The sequence below is a fragment of the Zalophus californianus genome, chromosome 14 (genome assembly GCF_009762305.2).
Source record: "Zalophus californianus isolate mZalCal1 chromosome 14, mZalCal1.pri.v2, whole genome shotgun sequence".
Lineage (NCBI taxonomy): Eukaryota > Metazoa > Chordata > Mammalia > Carnivora > Otariidae > Zalophus > Zalophus californianus.
Genome location: NC_045608.1, coordinates 65,521,805 through 65,541,264, shown reverse-complemented (window position 1 = coordinate 65,541,264; position 19,460 = coordinate 65,521,805). Strand labels below are relative to the sequence as shown.

The 19,460-nt window shown below is 40.7% G+C and overlaps 1 long non-coding RNA gene across 2 annotated transcripts in view; it reads left to right on the top strand.

The window, feature by feature from the left end:
- The window catches only part of LOC113913307, an 88,426-nt gene that overhangs the window by 36,352 nt on the left and 32,614 nt on the right, over window positions 1-19,460 (top strand). The window contains exon 3 of one of the 2 annotated variants that reach the window (XR_004819626.1): window positions 10,166-10,472. The exons of the other annotated variant lie outside the window; for it this stretch is intronic. This is a non-coding gene — a long non-coding RNA (uncharacterized LOC113913307). Of the gene's footprint in view, window positions 1-10,165; window positions 10,473-19,460 lie in introns of those variants that run through there. 2 annotated transcript variants of the gene reach the window in all.

Below are 19,460 nucleotides of genomic sequence, written 5' to 3'. Positions count from 1 at the left end.
TATTGTGCAAAATGTGTCCATAAATTTTTAACAAATAGCGAGATCCCAGCTGCTTGTAGTTAAAAGATCATCAAAAACCATATGAAAGGTCTGTAAGAAACAAATACTCCAACTAGAGCAAGACAGCCTCCTCAGAGCAGGACTGACCTGTTTATGAGACACTGGATTTTTGGGAGGGGATTTGAGGAGAAAAAAAAAAATCATTATTGGTGTTAGCCTTTAAATTATGTTTACTCATTCCTTAATGTCCTCTCTAGCTGATTGTTTATGGTATAAGGGCACTTGATAGACAGTTAATACGTACCAGTTGAAGGAACAGATATGGAGACCTCCTCTACCACATTTTTCTCCTGAATATGATTCAAATCTGAAATGCTTCTGACAACAATTTTGGTCGCTTGAAAAACAGTGGTTTTTGTTTTCTTTTTTCAACATCTTGTAAAGAAGTTCACTGAATAGCTTGGTTCTCAAACATTGGTTATGACCCAAATTAAAGTTGCTGATGCTCTACAAAATGGCTTGGAAACCACCCCAGAAAAAGAAACAGTCCACCCTCCCTGTTCCCAGCCTCCAGGCCAACTCCAAAAGGGCAAAGAACATGGAGTCTTTTCCAAGAGGGAATCCTGCTCTAGAATGTTCTCCACTTGCACCACCCGAACTCTGGTGAGGGGTGGAGAAGGGCAAAACACTTTCTCTTATTAGATAATCACCAGCTGCCTGTAGTTGGCTGGAAATGCCATTTTCACTTTTGGCCTGAGGTTTTGAGGACAGAAGGATGGAGAGGAAAGGAAGGGAAAAGTATTAATATATTTGTTTATTGATCATTCGTGATATGGCAGGGACTGTTCAGTGGAATATGAAGGTGAGTAAGACACTGCTGTCACTGATTTGGAGGAATTACTTACTCTCTGGCAGAGAAGTGTTCTCAATAACTTTCATTTGCCCCTCCTGATTCATCACCCACCCGCTTCAGTGTCCCAGAATACTGAGCAGTATGGACCACCTCAACAGGTTCTCTTGCCTTCTGCCTTCTGCCTTCTGCCTTCTGATTGGTTCTGTTCATGCAGAACCTTGCAAAAAGGCAGCTGACTGAGAATGAGAAAAGTTGGGGAATATTTATTCCCCCAGCTCCCTCCCTGCTTGGTCACCTGGGCTGGCTGCATTTCTCAACTTAAAGCCACAGCTCCTGGCAGCAGTGATCCCAATAATTCTCTCTCTTTATGCTTCCGTAACCACAAGGCTTCCCTTGCTCCTTCAGGCTGACAGGTGGTAAGACCACCCCTATCACTAGACCAGGGTATTGTACTATCCATTGTAGTTCACTGAACTCTTCCCACACCTTTGAAAATAGTTCTTTTATTTCACCATCCTCAAATGTCCAATTTTATTGTGCTACTTGTGACTGATACAAGGACTTTTGCTTACTTGCTCTGTGATCCTGGCCAAGTTATCTGCCTTCTCATCTTTGGACATAATAACGTATATCTTATACAACTATTCTGAGGATTTGAGAAGTGTATGGAGCATCCAATACACCAGTATAACCAGTTGCTTCATTCAGGCATTGGAATTACTCATATTCAAATATATGTGTTTAGCCAAAATAGAGATGAGGATGAAGGGAAGGAAAGAAGGGGTGGTGGGGAGAGCATTAAGCTCTATAATGTGGTGATTCTGTAGGCCATTTCCCTTAATGAGTATCTGCCTCACGTTGGTCTCAGTTCTCATGTGAGCCTTATTCTGTGAGAATCTTCCCATGTTGACTGGGATTATGCTCTTTGAAGGGTTGTATTTTGTATTCCACATGACCCCTAAACAAAAGCCAACCACTTCTCTGGTGCCCAGCCAAGGAACAGTTCTCTGGTGGAAAAACTGGCTGAGTTGAACTTATTGAGAAGTTGTAAATTGGTCCTCAGTGTGGTGTTTCTTCAGGATTTCAAGATAATTTTTATTTTGAATCCTGTTTCCTGGCTTTAGAAACCACTCCTCAGATAGGATGGCTCTCCAATGTAAGTGTTCAGCCACAGGGAAGCTGTCACTCTACCTTTACTGTTTACATATTGGACTCCACAACCAGACTCCTATCCTCTCTTTGTCTTTATAGATCCAATCCAAATAGATACTTCATGCAAATGGACTGAACAAACGAGTAAAAACATGAAAGAGTAGAGCCAGACCACAAAATGCTTTACAAAATCATCAATTCCCAGGAAATATTTATTTTCTCTTTTTTCCCCCTAATGGAGAGTTGGAATGCTAAGTGGATCCAGAGAAGCCAGTGGCTTACTTGGATGCTCACCTAAGGTCAAAATATGGATGGTTCAGTTCATTAGACCTCAAGGATGTGAGTTAGAGGTTTGGGTATTCACAGATGTGAATGAGGGGTTCTTCTGTGGCTACTCTACTATATAAACTAACCAGATTTCACAAAACTAAACTATTGACCTCTACACATCCTTGATTTATTATTTTTTTATTTTATTTTACTATGTTCGTTAGCCAACATATAGCACATCATTAGTTTTTGATGTAGTGTTCAATGCTTCATTAGTTGCACATAACACCCAGTGCTCATCACAACATGTTTTAAATGGTATACATCATGCTTGCTTGCATATATCTCGTTCCTTGCTTTATTGTTACTTTCATCTAAGAAGGCTGAGGGTGGGTATTGTAGTGTTGGTACAGTTGAGGTAATATGAAAGGCTAGCAGTGCAGTTCTTGTCTGTCTGTTTTTCCTCTGTCTCCTTGACAGTAGACTTAAACTTTCCTGATGTGTATGCAGCTCTATGTCCACATGCAGGGGTATTTTTCTTGGAATAGAGTGGTCTGAATACCAATTCCTACCCTGTAGCAAAGTACACATTTTCTCAATATCCCTTTTGAATCTTTCTGGGCCCCCAGTGTCATCTTCTAGAATGGCAAATAGTTCTGTAGAGCCTGCAATTTGTAAACAATGCTAACAAGAAAACCCTGATGGAAGAAATTTTTCATTCACTTTCTTGACTTATTTATAGAGTTCTCTTCCTGTCTGCATTTGTAGCTAGCTGACTGATACATTAGCCAGGGGTCTGAATAAGCATCGATGTTAAATGACCAAGATTAAAGAGAATATTCTGCTCTGAAATTGGATAATTGGATCAATCCACTGGTCTTTCAGTAACCTCAAGACTTTGGGACATAAGTCTTTGAGTAAGTCAAACCTTTGATCCTTAGTAAATTTATGTAACCTTGATCTATCTAGAAAACCAATTCACTAGAGAAAAATTAAATCTCATTTACTACTTAAATCACCTTTAAGTTTCTGTCATGTGTCATTCATTTAATCATTCATTTATTTAAGAAACATTAATTGAATTCTGCTGCATAGTACTGTTCTAGGTACTGGAAATACAGTCATGAATAAAACAAATAGAAAAGCAAGCGGAAGTCCCTGCCTTAGTAGAGTTTACATGCTAGGGGGAACAGACAAAAAAATGACAGCACAAATAAATAATCATGTAGTATATTAAAAGATAAGAAGTGCAATGGCGAAAAATAAAGTGGGAAGGGGATAGGGATGGCTTGGGTAGAAGCTTCCGGTTAAAAAAGGCAACATGCGCATAGTGCCCAAGATGGGATGTGCCTGGCATTTTCTTTACACCAGGAGGCCAGTGTAGTTTAAGGAGCAAGTCAGAGAGAGCAGTGTTAAAGGTGATGTCTGAGAGGGATGGGGTCAGATGGTGTAGGGCCTTGTGAGTCTCTCTGAGGTAACTTTGGCTTTTACTCTGAATAAAATGAGAAGGCACTGGAGGGTTTTGAGCAAATGAGTGACATGATGTGATTGATGTAACAGAATCATTCTGTTGAGGTTAGAATGAAGGGTCCAAGGTTAGAAGTTGGAGAAGTTGGAGAGCCCTACTATGATCAGAGCAAAAGATGAAGAGATGATAGTGGTTTTGATCAGGAGAAAGTGGTACAGGTAGTGAGAAGTGGTCATTTGAGCCAACAGAATTTACTGATAGATAGGATTGGGGTGAGAAAAAGTGGGGGGTCAGGGATGACACTGATGTTTTAGGTCTGCATAATCATCAAGATGATGGTATCACTGAGAGGGAGACAACAGCAGAGGACTCAGCTTGGGGAGAAAGGTCAGAAGTTCAGTTTTTGACATACCAGGATCTTCCCAGTGGGTCCAGTGTTGGGTTGAGAAGGCAGTCTTAGGAGGGTTGCACCCAAAGAGTACAAATCCTGAATGGGCAGTCATTCCATCCATAAACCAATATTTTTGAGTGACTAGTATGTACCAGGCAGGGTTCTAGGCTCTGGGTCTGCAGCAGTGACTAAGACAGACAAATCCTCTTTCCTTAAAGGCTTACATTATTGTGGGGATATACAGAAGTGATGGCTGGCTGGCTGGCTGGCTGGCTGGATGGATGGATGAATGGTTGGATGAATGGTTGGATGAATGTTTGGATGAATGAATGGGTAGATGGATGGATAGATAGATGAACAGTCAGATTGATACATGAACACAGAATAAATTCCAAAAAGTAGTAAGTCCTTTGAACAAAAATAAAACAGTTTTAAAAAGAGAGAGAAAAGTCCATTGCAGCATGGCAGAAACTTTTTTTAGCTGAAGCGACCCAAAGAAAATGTCTCTCTGAGAAAATGACGCATGAACTGAGTTCTGAGTGATGAGAGAGAGCCAGCCACAGCAAGATGTGGGAGAAGACATTCCAAGCAGACAAAAAACATTAAATCAAGATCCTGAACTGATGGTAACCCTGAAGTGTTGAGGTGACAGGAGGAAGACCAATGAGGCCAGAGGGTTGTGAGTATGGGACAGAGTGGTGGGGGGAGTTGGGAGGAAAAAGTTGGGAAAGATAGGCAAGCACCAGCTCAGGTAGGACCTTGCAGGCTACAGAAGAAGTTTAGATTTCATTCCACATTTAATTACAAACACAGGAGGGTTTTGAACAGGTGCCCAAATCTGATTTGTGTTTTTAAAGATCTCTCCAGCAGCTCTGCAAAGAAGGACCTTAATGGAGAGGCAAGAGAGGAAGCATGGGGATCCGTTGCATGGTTATAAGAGTGGGTTGTAACACGAAGGCAGCAAAGTGTTGACATGTGGAAATATATTTGACTATTTACATTTACATTTAAATCCATTAAAATTAAATACAATGAAAAATCCAGTTCCTTAATCACACTAGCTGTATTCTGGTACTCAATAGTTACATGTGGCTTGTGGTTCCCTTACTGTACAGCACAGCTATAGAACATTCCCATAATCATAGAAAGTTCTGTTGGATAATGCTGCTATAAAAATAAAGTCACAAGACGTGATACTGACAAGCTGGTATAGCTATAGATGAAGACAGTGTGATGATTTGATGCCAAATAGGTCCTCAGGAAGGCAGGAGTGGACTAAATGCATTAGATTCAAATCGTTCAGGAACTGGGGCAAAAACTGCTGTTAATGTGACATCTTTCCCTGTTTTATTTGGAATATTGGATTTTCATAGACTAATGCATCCCGACCTCCACATTCCATGTTCCTTCTAGAAATAGCCTCTTATCTCGACATATTCCTAATAAGGACCTAGACCTTTATTCTCCCTATATTAGTCAGTTATCCTTTTGTGACAAGTATTAGAAGTCCACCCAAACTCGCTTAAATTTTAGAAAGAGAGTTATAAAGGTAAATGTGTAACTCAGAACCCAGTAGCTACTATAAGAGCAGGGTGTCATAAGACCTAGAGGGTTGAGAGGTAGAGTTTCTCATTGCTGCTTCATTTTTTTCTATGATAGATGAGCTTCTCTGCTCATATATCCATCGTGTAAACCAGAACAGCCCCCAAATCACCACAACCCCAGGTTTATACAGCCTTCTAGTTGAAGCACTGAACACTGATTAATTTAATGTATTTAATCTGTGAGTTCTTTATTAAATTCTGAGAGACACTGATTGTCCCAGCTTGACACAGTCAGCTGTGGCCAGGTTTATGGAACCCCTGATACTGGGATTGAGTCTTAAGGAGGAGGTTCTCTAGGAGATGGGTATGAATGAGGAGGAAATGACAGGTGGAGGAGTGACAGGCATTTCTGCTACTGTCTCCTATTTGTACTCATGAAACCAATGAAAATTATACCAAAGCTCTAACAAGCCAGATAGGCATCTATTAATTATACATTTATTTAGCAATAAGTTTGGCCTTCTAGAAGACATGATTCCTATGCTTCAGGTGTTTACCAAAAGCTAGGCATTCCTTAAACAGAATCCTTGATTGAGAGGCAGTAATCAACAGGAATGAATCAGGTAAGCAGCCTCTGGCCAGTGTTATTACATAGAGAGGACCCAACAAAACTGTAACCTCACAAAAATCTTGATGTAAATAGGTGTTCTTATATCCATCATTGATCAGACCCTCTCTATCTCATTGACAATTCCTTGCACTGAATTCACATGGCCTCCTATCATTCCTGGAGCACCTGGACAGGTGCTTAAAGACAGAGAGCATGATTTCTTCATCCTTCACCCTGTAGCACAGTTTCTGGCATATAGCAACTGTTCTATACATGTGGATGGATGGATCCATGCATGCATGGATGGGTGAATGGGTGGATGGAAGCATGGACAGTGGGAGGAAAGATGGAGGATGATACAGGGCTCAGTAGAAAAGTTTAGCATCACTACAAGCCCTGAGTAATTGCTCCTGGAGAAGCCAGATCCTCCTCTTCATCCATGGATCATCCTCTTTTACCAGTCTCCTTCAAGAGCCAAGGACATGTACTGGTATTAGAGACTTTGACATTTGTATTACGTGTGTATCAGCAAAAGGCTAACAGAGATCATGCCCACATTGGCCTGAGCCAAATCGTTCTCAGTATTTAAGGCAAAATAAAATATCTTCTCTGAGGGTGTAAGTACACCTTTAATTTCAAAAATATACCTTTCATGAAAGTAGGAGTTAGATGGTTTATGAAAGGCAGGGGTTCCTGGTTTCAGTTTCTGTTCAGTAATGGCCGTTACACAGGTTTTTGACCTGTGTTGGACTTTTGCTGAGTCGTAAGCATATCTTACCAAAGGCCAGGAAGCTGCTAATTAATCCTACAGGAGATTGTAGAGGCACATTTGCCATTCATCCAGCAAGTGCTCTTTAAGTGCCCGTTGTGAGCATCTGAGCGTCCTTGAGCTAAAGAGCTCGTGGCCTAGGTTTGGAATGGGAGCTCCACCGCGGGCCAGCACACCACCACCGACACTCTGAGCCAAACTCACTCGCCCTGACTAAACTGGCCAAGGAGCTTTTAGTTAAGGGGATCCTTTTGGAGGCATCTGCACTGAGCTTAAGACTTGTTCAGTCCCTCCTGTGTACCTTGAGCAGCTAAGCTGGCAATTGTTAATGTAATGTGGGACTGCAGCAAATAGATGGGAAGCACGCACTTCGGGTCATTGAATCCAAACTGGCTCTCACTTCAGCCTGTTTTCTGCACAGCAGGCCTTGGCTCTAATGACTCTGTTTCTCATTGAACTCCTAGGATAGCAGCAGTCTCTGTTTCCTGTAGTGTCTTGCCTGTCTCTCCTTGGGGGAAAATCAGCTCCTTGTGCTTTTCTCATTTTAATGAGCCTCTAGGAGTTGGGAGCAAATGCGTCTTAGAGGCGTGAAGGGAACCGAATGCAGCTACCTGCATGGGGAAGAGGCACAGAAGTGTACAGCGGTGCTTTAGGTAATTAGCCTCCGTTCCGTGAGCACTTACAGAGTGCCTAGATGGGGGACAAGGGAGGGCTGGGGGTACTAAAATTCTCGGAGAGCTTACTACATCCCAGGCGCCAGGACAGGAGCATTACAGGAGCTAGTGGATTTTATTCTCCCCACTCCGTGAGGACACACTACAGCCTGCATTTTAGATACAAGAAACGGAGAAGTTAAGCAGCTTGCCCAAGTCACACAGCTAGAGATGGCACTGAAGCCAGGATGTTCTGTCTGCACCAAAGCCTGAACTCATTTCACTGTTCTGTCTTCTGGTGCTGAAAAGGCAGAGGAAAGATGCAAGTTGAACCTACAAGTTATGAGGGAGCTCCGTGTAGTTTGACAGAAAAGGAGTGGAGCTTCCCAGTGGGAACCTCTAAAGAGGCAGGAAGAAGGGACAGAAGGGACCTGAGTTCAAGGCCCACTTCTGCCACTTTGCTGCCCTCTTACAAAGCAAGGCAGAGGTGGCACTGAGCACTCTCTGGGCTGTCCTCTCATGTGTTCCCCACCACACGAGGCCAACTCCCTGCTGCACCAAAGGCTTCGCTTGTTTGCCCTCTCTCCTCAGAAGCTTTACCAATTTTTGTATTTTTTACTTAATTCAGCTAGCATTTATTAAATGCCTACTATATGCATACTATGCGTGCACCCTGCTTTAAAAAATTCATAGCTATTCAATGTCAAGGATTCATTTGCCTGTGTGAAATCAAATATAAATCAGATTATTCACTGCAGCATTATCTGAATAGCAAAATAAAGAAGTGGTTAAATAAATTATAGTACCTCCATACAAATGACTGTTGTGTAGCTGTCTTTGAAACTGAGGGAAAAAAACATCCAAGCTATATTGTTAAATAAAAGAGCAAGCGGCAGAACATTTGGCATGCTACCATTTGCATGTATGTGTATAATGCACACATATACATGTATGTTTGTGAATTGTGCAGGGGCACACAAGAAACCAATAACATTTGTTGCCTCCAGGAGGGAGCTGGATGGCTGAGGAATAGGAACAGGAGGGAGACTTTTCACTATATAGCAGTGCTTTTCAAACTATCTGTGGGCGGAGGGAGCATCAGTAGTTGTCCCCTCACTCATCACAGTCCAGTATGTAGTCTTACTGTGCATGTTTGCAATCAGCTCGCTCTGCATGTTAATTACCATGTGACTCTGATGACATCTGACCAGTCTCTGGCCTTTTCCTGGACTGGAGTTCACTGGTTTTGTGGGTTGACAATGTCACATTGCTATAAAAGTTTCGAACTCTCTAATTCTTACTCTGAATTTCTCTTATGTACCAGAAGCAAACAGTTCATGGACCAGCACTGCCATACACCTTTCTAAACTTTGACTTTGGAAATATTATCTATCCAAAGCAATCTGTTTTGTTTTTGTTTTTAATGCTAGAGACCTATCCTTAGCAGAGCAACCTTGTAAGAAATGAGGATAGAGTTGGTGATCTTGGATTCCTTTGGATTCTCTCTTCTAGCATTGGCTCTCCACAAAACCTTGAGATTGACCTAGGGCATGGTTGGCTCTCTCACTACTCTCTGACAGATGAGCTTTGCTGCCACTCCCCTTCCCCTTTAGGGAACTGCCTTTGAGTTCCTCCCTATCCCCTCCCTGACTCTTGCTGCAGCTATCAACTCACTCTTACACAGATGTGCAGTCCTAATACAAACAGAAAGTATTTCCTTTCTCATGTAAACAGAGGAGTTGAAAATACAGTTTTCTAGACTGAAGGAATAAAAGCATCCGGATTGGATGACAGATATCATTCCTGAGTATTTTTAGCTGGCCACCACTGGTCAGCCTCCAGGGAGAGTACATGAGGAGACTGAAAAAGCCTGGAGAGATGGGGAGGTGGCCGTGGGAGACAGGGGTTCTGCAGACCATTCATGACAGGTATGGCATGGAGTTGACAGGGAGGAGACTAAAATAGGGAATTAAGGGAAATGAGACTAGCCATTGTAGATTCACAGAATTCAATAAATTGGTGATTAGAACTAAACTGGGCAGAGTCATCTTAAAAAGCTGTATAATCACCAGGTCAAAAGAAATCAGGCTGAACATTTTAACCTGTCTACAGGGAGAAGGTATCGGAAGCATAGCAAAGTGGAGTCCCAGGGCAGATGTTGGCAGTGCCCATCCAAGCCATAACCAGGGGACAGACGTCTGGACTCAAGAACATACCCTACTAGGTCCTCCTGGTGGCAGGAGTGTCCCTACTGCAGAGATGGTAGCATCAGCCTTGACCTTCCGCTCAACACCACAGAGCTCATCTCCCTTGAGCACATGACATATGGATCAAGCAATCTGTTAATACAGTTTGCATTGCCATGTATTTTTGCCCGGAGGGAGAGAATGTGTTGCCTTTTCTGTTGTATGGCTCATTATCAATCACTAAGCTGGCTCTGTGCTCTCTATTTCAGACCCTTATAAACCTGAATAATGTGAATCTACTCTGGGGATGCAGATCCACTTTTGGTCAAGAGAAAAACTTAAGAGTATGAGCACATAAGCCTAAAGAACTGGCCATGAGCTGTGGTTATATCAACACGGTGAACACTGAGACCTTGTAGCAGCCAGAGAACTAAAAGCTGTGGAATCAGCATCACGATGACTCTCAAATTTCTCAAGTTCTTTTGGTCAAAGCAGAAGCTCTGGACCTAATCCTCGTCAGGCTTCTGTACCGGTTTTGATTTGGCATGGCTCAATAATGGAATGGAGTGTGTCCAACATGCGATTACACAGTCACAAAAGCTGTATATTTAAGGCCATGTTAAAACACCCCATGTCAAAACAGCCAAGACCAAAAGTCATATACTTTTTAAGACCTGTTTTAAATTTTAAAAAAATGTAAGAGATAATCTGTGTACATGTTTAAAATATTAAAATGTATTTTTAAAGTACAGGCAGAAGTCTCCCATCCTTGCTCTATTTGCCCAGTTTCCATTTCTCCCCCAAAATTAACTCCTGTGACTAATTTGCTGTTCATTCTTATAAATGTTTTAGTATGTGTAAGCCAGTGGCAGATATATATTTTTTTCCTCTCTTTTTTACACAAAATAGCATACTCTAGGCTTTTTTTCTGTATACCTTGATTATCTTTTTATCAGTATATCTTGGTGGTGTTTCCCTATCAGTACAAAAAGTTTTCTCTTTCAGGAATTCACATCATTCTCAGAATTGATGAGATAAGAACAAAGGATTTGGTATCAGACCCAGCTTCATAACTTGCTCTTTATGTGCCTTGGGTTGGTTTCTTGACTTTTGTAAACTTTTAGTTTCTAAGTCTATAAAATAGGGGCAAAAAAACTCAGTTTACAAAGTTTTTATGAAGCCTAAATATGTGTGGGCATCACATATCCTGATTTCAAACTATACTATAAAGCTATAGTAATCAAAATCGTATTGTATTGGCATAAAAACAGATACAGAGATCAATGAAACAGAATAGAGAGCCTGAAATAAATACATGAATGATCAATTAATTTATGACAAAGGAGCCAAGAGTATACTATGGTGGAAGGATGGTCTCTTTAACAAATGGTTAACTGGGAAAACATACAGTCACATGTCAAAGAATGAAACCACTTTCTTACACCACACATAGAAATCAATTCAGAGTGGATTAAAGACTTGAACAGAAGACCTGAAACCATAAAAGTACTAGAAGAAAACATGGGGGTAAGCTCCTTGACATTGGTCTTGGCAATGATTTTTTTGGATTTGAGGTCAAAAGCAAAGGTCACAAAAGCAAAATAATCAAGAAGGATTATATCAAGCTAAAAAGTTTCTTCACAGAAGAGGAAGCCATAAACACAATGGAAAAGCATTCTGTGGAATAAGAGAAAATATTTACAAACCATATATCTGATAAGGGGTTGATGTCCAAAATATATAAAGAACTTATGCAACTTAACAGCAAACAAATAAATAATCTGACTAAAAAAATGAACAAAGGAACTAAATAGGCTTTTTTCCAAAGAAAAAAATACAGATGGTCAACAGGTACATGAAAATGTGCTCAAAAAAAAAAGAAGAAAGAAAGAAAGAAAAGGTGCTCAGCCTCACTGATCATCAAGAAAATGCAAATCAAAACCACAATGAGAGATCACCTCACACCTGGTAGAATGGCTATCATCAAAAAGATAAAAATAACAAGTGTTGGCAAGGACATGGAGAAAAAAGGATCCTTTTGCACTGTTGGTGGAATATAAACTGGTGCAGTCACTCTGAAAAACAATATGGAAGTTCCTCAGAAAATTAAAAATAAAACTAACCTATTGATCCTAAAATCCTACTCCTGGGTATATACTAGGAAATGCAAACAGGATATCAAAGATACCTGCATTTTCGTGTTCACTGCAGCATTATTCACAATAGCCAAAACATGGAAACAACCAAAGTATCCATCAGTAGTTGAATGAATAAAGAAAACGTGACACACACACACACACACACACAAACACACACACACACACACCTACCTATGTACACAATGGAATATTATTTAGCCATGAGAAAGAAGGAAACCCTACCATTTGCAATAGCATGGATATACCTTGAGGGCATTATGCTAAGTGAAATAAGCCAGACAGAGAAAGAAATTTACCGCATGGTATCACTTATATGTCTGTGTGTGTGTGTGTGTGTGTGTGTGTGTGTGTAAAACTTATAGAAAGGGAGAGTAGAAAAGTGGTTGCAAAGGCTGGGGGTGGGGGAAATAGGGATAGGTTGGTAAAGGGTACAAACTTTCAAACAGATAGACAGACAGACAGACAGAGTGGAGCCCTTAGCACAACATCAGGAACATTAACATTGAGAGGAAGAAGAGGAAGGAAGAAAAGAAGTGGGAGGAAAGGCAGAGGAAGAAGGAAAAATATCCTGTATTAGCCTAATTTCCAGGTTCCTACAATTTAGCCAGCTGGGTACTAGAGAGGACAGTTATCTCCAGTGGACTCCAGTTTCCTCACCTCTAAGTGAGAGGAGAATTACTGGATGGTTTACAAAGTTTTGTTTCTACAATTAAGTTAGAATTTAGTGCTCTGAAAGAATTCATTAAACTTTCCAATTCTTAAATATTTATTTAACATGCTTTTTTGTAGTCTATACAACAGTATTAGGAAAATAAACATGAGGCATGGTTCCTTTCCTCAGAATAATCTACAGGCCAGCTTTGGACAGGGAAAATGCAAAGGGGGCCAAGAAGAGGAAGAGAGAATACAAGTTTACCCTCAATTCTTTTTTTTTTTTGATTTTTTATTATGTTAATCACCATACATCATTAGTTTTTGATGTAGTGTTCCATGATTCATTGTTTGTGCATAACACCCAGCGCTCCAAACAGAATGTGCCCTCCTTAATACCCATCACCAGGCTAACCCATCCCCCCACCCCCCTCCCCTCTAGAACCCTCAGTTTGTTTTTCAGAGTCCATCGTCTCTCATGGTTCGTCTCCCCCTCTGACTTACTCCCCTTCATTCTTCCCCTCCTGCTCTCTTTTTTTTTTCTTAACATATATTGAATTATTTGTTTCAGAAGTACAGATCTGTGATTCAACAGTCTTGCACATACCATACCACACTTGCACTCACCATACCACATACCCTCCCCAATGTCTATCACCCAGCCACCCCATCCCTCCCACCCCCCACCACTCCAGCAACCCTCAGTTTGTTTCCTGAGATTAAGATTTCCTCATATCAGTGAGGTCATATGATACATGTCTTTCTCTGATTGACTTATTTCACTCAGCATAACACCCTCCAGTTCCATCCACGTCGTTGCAAATGGCAAGATCGCATTCCTTTTGATGGCTGCATAATATTCCATTGTGTATATATACCACCTCTTCTTTATCCATTCATCTCTCGATGGACATCTTGGCTCTTTCCACAGTTTGACTATTGTGGACATTGCTGCTATAAACATTGGGGGGCACGTACCCCTTCAGATCCCTACATTTGTATCTTTGTGGTAAATACCCAGTAGTGCAATTGCTGGATCGTATGGTAGCTCTATTTTCAACTGTTTGAGGAACCTCCATACTGTTTTCCAGAGTGGTTGCACCAGCTTACATTCCCACCAACAGTGTAGGAGGGTTCCCCTTTCTCCGCATCCCTGCCAACATCTGTCATTTCCTGACTTCTTAATTTTAGCCATTCTGACGGGTGTGAGGTGGTATCTCATTGAGGTTTTGATTTGGATCTCTCTGATGCCAGGCGATGTTGAACACTTTTTCATGTGTCTTTTGGCCATTTGGATGTCTCCTTTGGAAAAATGTCTGTTCATGTCTTCTGCCCATTTCTTGATTGGATTATTTGTTCTTTGGGTGTTGAGTTTGATAAGTTCTTTATAGATTTTGGATACTAGCCCTTTATCCGACATGTCATTTGCAAATATTTTCTCCCATTCTGTTGGTTGTCTTTTGGTTTTGTGGACTGTTTCTTTCGCTTTGCAAAAGCTTTTTATCTTGATGAAATCCCAAAAGTTCATTTTTACCCTTGCTTCCCTTGCCTTTGGCGATGTTTCTAGGAAGAAGTTGCTGCGGCTGAGGTCGAAGAGGTTGCTACCTGTGTTCTCCTTTAGGATTTTGATGGACTCCTGTCTCACGTTTAGGTCTTTCAACCATTTGGAGTCTATTTTTGTGTGTGGTGTAAGGAAATGGTTTCATTCTTCTGCATGTGGCTGTCCAATTTTCCCAACACCATTTGTTGAAGAGACTGTCTTTTTTCCATTGGACATTCCTTCCTGCTTTGTCAAAGATGAGTTGACCATAGAGTTGAGGGTCCATTTCTGGGCTCTCTATTCTGTTCCATTGATCTATGTGTCTGTTTTTGTGCCAGTACCATACTGTCTTGATGATGACAGCTTTGTAATAGAGCTGGAAGTCCGGAATTGTGATGCCGCCAGCTTTGGTTTTCTTTTTCAATATTCCTCTGGCTATTCGGGGTCTCTTCTGGTTCCATACAAATTTTAGGATTATTTGTTCCATTTCTTTGAAAAACGTGGGTGGTATTTTGATGGGGATTGCAATGAATGTGCAGATTGCTCTAGGTAGCACTGACATCTTCACAATGTTTGTTCTTCCAATCCATGAGCATGGAACGTTTTTCCATTTCTTTGTGTCTTCTTCAGTTTCTTTCATGAGTATTTTATAGTGTTCTGAGTACAGATCCCTTGCCTCTTTGGTTAAATTTATTCCTAGGTATCTTATGGTTTTGGGTGCAATTGTAAATGGGATCGACTCCTTGATTTGTCTCTCTTCTGTCTTGTTGTTGGTGTATAGGAATGCCACTGATTTCTGTGCATTGATTTTATATCCTGCCACTTTACTGAATTCCTGTATGAGTTCTAGCAGTTTTGGGGTAGAGTCTTTTGGGTTTTCCACATACAGTATCATATCATCCGCAAAGAGTTTGACTTCCTCTTTGCCGATTTGGATGCCTTTGATTTCTTTTTGTTGTCTGATTGCTGTGGCTAGGACTTCTAATACTATGTTGAATAGCAGTGGTGATAGTGGACATCCCTGCTGCGTTCTTGACCATAGGGGAAAAGCTCTCAGCCTTTCCCCATTGAGAATGATATTCGCTGTAGGTTTCTCATAGATGGCTTTTATGATATTGAGGTATGTACCCTCTATCCCTATACGCTGAAGAGTTTGGATCAAGAAAGGATGCTGTACTTTTTCAAATGCTTTTTCTGCATCTATTGAGGGGATCATATGATTCTTGTTCTTTTGTTAATGTATTGTATCACATTGATTGATTTGCGGATGTTGAACCAACCTTGCAGCGCAGGGATAAATCCCACGTGGTCATGGTGAATAATCCTTTTAATGTACTGTTGGATCCTATTGGCTAGTATTTTGGTGAGAATTTTTGCATCCATGTTCATCAAGGATATTGGTCTGTAATTCTCCTTTTGGATGGGGTCTTTGTCTGGTTTTGGGATCAAGGTAATGGTGGCCTCATAAGATGAGTTTGGAAGTTTTCCTTTCATTTCTATTTTTTGGAACAGTTTCAGGAGAACAGATATTAATTCTTCTTGAAATGTTTGGTAGAAATCCCCTGGGAAGCCATCTGGCCCCGGGCTTTTGTTTGTTGGGAGATTTTTGATGACTGCTTCAATTTCCTTAGTGGTTATAGGTCTGTTCAGGTTTTCTGTTTCTTCCTGGTTCAATTTTGGTAGTTGATACATCTCTAGGAATGCACCCATTTCTTCCAGGTTATCTAATTTGCTGGCATAGAGTTGCTCATAATATGTTCTTATAATTGTTTGTATTTCTTTGGTGTTGGTTGTGATCTCTCCTCTTTCATTCATGATTTTGTTGATTTGGGTCATTTCTCTTTTCTTTTTGATACGTCTGGCCAGGGGTTTATCAATCTTGTTCATTCTTTGGAAGACCCAGCTCCTAGTTTTGTTGATCTGTTCTCCTGTTCTTTTGGTTTCTATTTCATTGATTCCTGCTCTGATCTTTATTATTTCTCTTCTCCTGCTGGGTTTAGGCTTTATTTGCTGTTCTTTCTCCAGCTCCTTTAGGTGTAGGGTTAGGTTGTGTATTTGAGACCCTTCTTGTTTCTTGAGAAAGGCTTGTATTGCTATATACTTTCCTCTCAGGACTGCCTTTGCTGTATCCCAAAGATTTTGAACAGTTGTGTTTTCATTTTCATTGGTTTCCATGAATTTTTTTAATTCTTCTTTAATTTCCTGGTTGACCCATTCATTCTTTAGTAGGATGCTCTTTAGCCTCCATGAATTTGAGTTCTTTCTGACTTTCCTCTTGTGATTGAGTTCTAGTTTCAAAGCATTGTGGTCTGAAAATATGCAGGGAATAATCCCAGTCTTTTGGTACTGGTTGAGACCTGACTTGTGACCTAGGATGTGATCTATTCTGGAGAATGTTCCATGGGCACTAGAGAAGAATGTGTATTCTGTTGCTTTGGGTGGAATGTTCTGAATATGTCTGTGAAGTCCATTTGGTCCAGTGTTTCATTTAAAGTCTTTATTTCCTTGTCGATCTTTTGCTTAGATGATCTGTCCATTTCAGTCAGGGGGGTGTTAAAGTCCCCCACTATTATTGTATTGTTGTCAATGTGTTTCTTTGCTTTTGTTATTAATTGCCTTCTATAATTGGCTGCTCCCATGTTAGGGGCATAGATATTTACAATTGTTAGATCTTCTTGTTGGATAGACCCTTTAAGGAGGATATAGTGCCCTTCTTCATCTCTTATTACAGTCTTTGTTTTAAAATCTAATTTGTCTGATATAAGGATTGCCACCCCAGCTTTCTTTTGGTGTCCATTAGCATGGTAAATGGTTTTCCACCCCCTCACTTTCAATGTGGGGGTGTCTTTGGGTCTAAAATGAGTCTCTTGCAGACAGCATATGGATGAGTCTTGTTTTTTAATCCAATCTGATAGCCTGTGTCTTTTGATTGGGGCATTTAGCCCATTTACATTCAGGGTAACTATTGAAAGATATGAATTTAGTGCCATTGTATTGCCTGTAAGGTGACTGTGACTGTATATTGTCTGTGTTCCTTTCTGATCTATGCTGCTTTTAGTCTCTCTCTTTTCTTAGAGGACCCCTTTCAATATTTCTTGGAGGGCTGGTTTCGTGTTTACAAATTCCTTTAGGTTTTGTTTGTCCTGGAAGCTTTTTATCTCTCCTTCAATTTTCAATGAGAGCCTAGCTGGATATAGTATTCTTGGCTGCATATTTTTCTCGTTTAGTGCTCTGAAGATATCATGCCAGTCCTTTCTGGCCTGCCAGGTCTCTGTGGATAGGTCTGTTGCCAATCTAATGTTTCCACCATTTTAGGTTATAGATCTCTTCTCCCAAGCTGCTTTCAGGATTTTCTCTTTGTCTCTGAGACTCGTAAGTTTTACTATTAGATGTCAGGGTGTTGACCTATTTTTATTGATTTTGAGAGGGGTTCTCTGTGCCTCCTGGATTTTGATGCCTGTTTCCTTCCTCACATTAGGGAAGTTCTCTGCTATTATTTGCTCCAATATACCTTCTGCCCCTCTCTCTCTTTCTTCTTCTTCTGGGATCCCAATTATTCTAATGTTGTTCCGTCTTATCATATCGCTTATCTCTCGAATTCTGCCCTCATGATCCTGTAGTTGTTTCTCTCTCTTTTTCTCAGCCTCTTTATTTTCCATCATTTGGTCTTCTATATCGCTGATTCTCTCTTCTGTCTCATTTATCTTAGCAGTTAGTGCCCCCATTTTTGATTGCACCTCATTAATAGCCTTTTTGATTTTGACTTGGTTAGATTTTAGTTCTTTTATTTCTCCAGAAAGGGTTTCTCTAATAACTTCCATGCTTTTTTCAAGCCCAGCTAGTATCTTTAAAGTCATGATTCTGAACTCTAGGTCCGACATCGTACTCATGTCCGTATTGAGTAGGTCCCTGGCAGACGGTACTACCTCTTGTTCTTTTCGCTGAGGTGATTTTTTTCATCTTGTCTTTTTGTCCAGAGGAGAATAGATGAATGAGAGAACAAAATGTTAACAGGTTAACAATGTCCCCAGCAAATATACTGTATACAAATCAGAAAGGACCTGAAACCAGAGGAAAAGAAAGGGAAAGAAAGAAAAAAGAAAGAGGAAAAAAAAGAAAAAGGAAAAGATAAAAACAAACAAAAACAGAACAAAACAAAAAAAACAGAATATGATCAGATATGGTCAGGCTAGTTCATAGATCACTGCCACACACTAGATTTTGGGCGTATTTTGGTCTGTTAGAAGAAAGTGTCTCCTAAAATTTTAAAGGAAGAAAGACATATGTACAAAATAAGGGTTGATACAATGAAGGGATGGAAGATGACTGTAAAGATGGAAATTATAAAAGATTTTATAAAAGCAATTGATAAGAAGTTGTTTGAAAAAAGAAAGAAGATTAAAAAAAAAAAGGGAGAGAATGTGATCACGCAGGAGACTAGAACAAAGCCATACACTAGTGATTTAGGGTATATTTTGATCTTTTAGAAGAAACTGTATCTCAAAATTTAAAGAGAGAACAACTTATATATACATATATGCCAAAAATAAGGGTAACTACTATGAAGGGATAAAATATGACTCTAAAAATGAGAAATAAAAAATGTTTTTTTTTTTAAAAAAGGGATTGATAAGATGTTGGTTGAAAAAGGGAAAAAGAAAAATTCAAAAAAAATTAACTTTAAAAAACTAATGAATCATAGTAAAAAAAGCCGTGAATTCTATGTGTATTCCCTAGCGCTGGAATTCTCCGTTCTCCTTGATCAGTAAACTTGGTCTTGGCTTCCTGGCTGTTCGTGCTGATCTTCTGGGGGAGGGGCCTGTTGCCGTGGTTCCCAAATGTCTTTGCCGGTCGCGGAATTGCCCCGCCCTTGTTGGTCCTGGTTAAGGAAGCTGCTCGGGTTTGCTCTCGGGAGCTTTTGTTCCCTGCAAGCTCTCGGTACAGCTTTGGAGGACCAGAGTGAAAATGGTGGCCTCCCAATCTCCACCTGGAGGAGCTGAGAACTCGGGGCCCGGCTCCTCAGTGCACCCCCAGAGAAAAGCAATCACTCCCGTCTCCCCGGTCTCCGGCCACACTCCGTGCTCACCCGGCCTGTGACTGAGCGTTTCTATCTCTGGCACCCGACCCCGTGTGGAGTCTCCAAACCCAGCAGATCCCTGCGGTGCGCTCCCGCGCCACTCCTCCCCACGGAGGAAGGGGAGTCTTCCCAGCTCT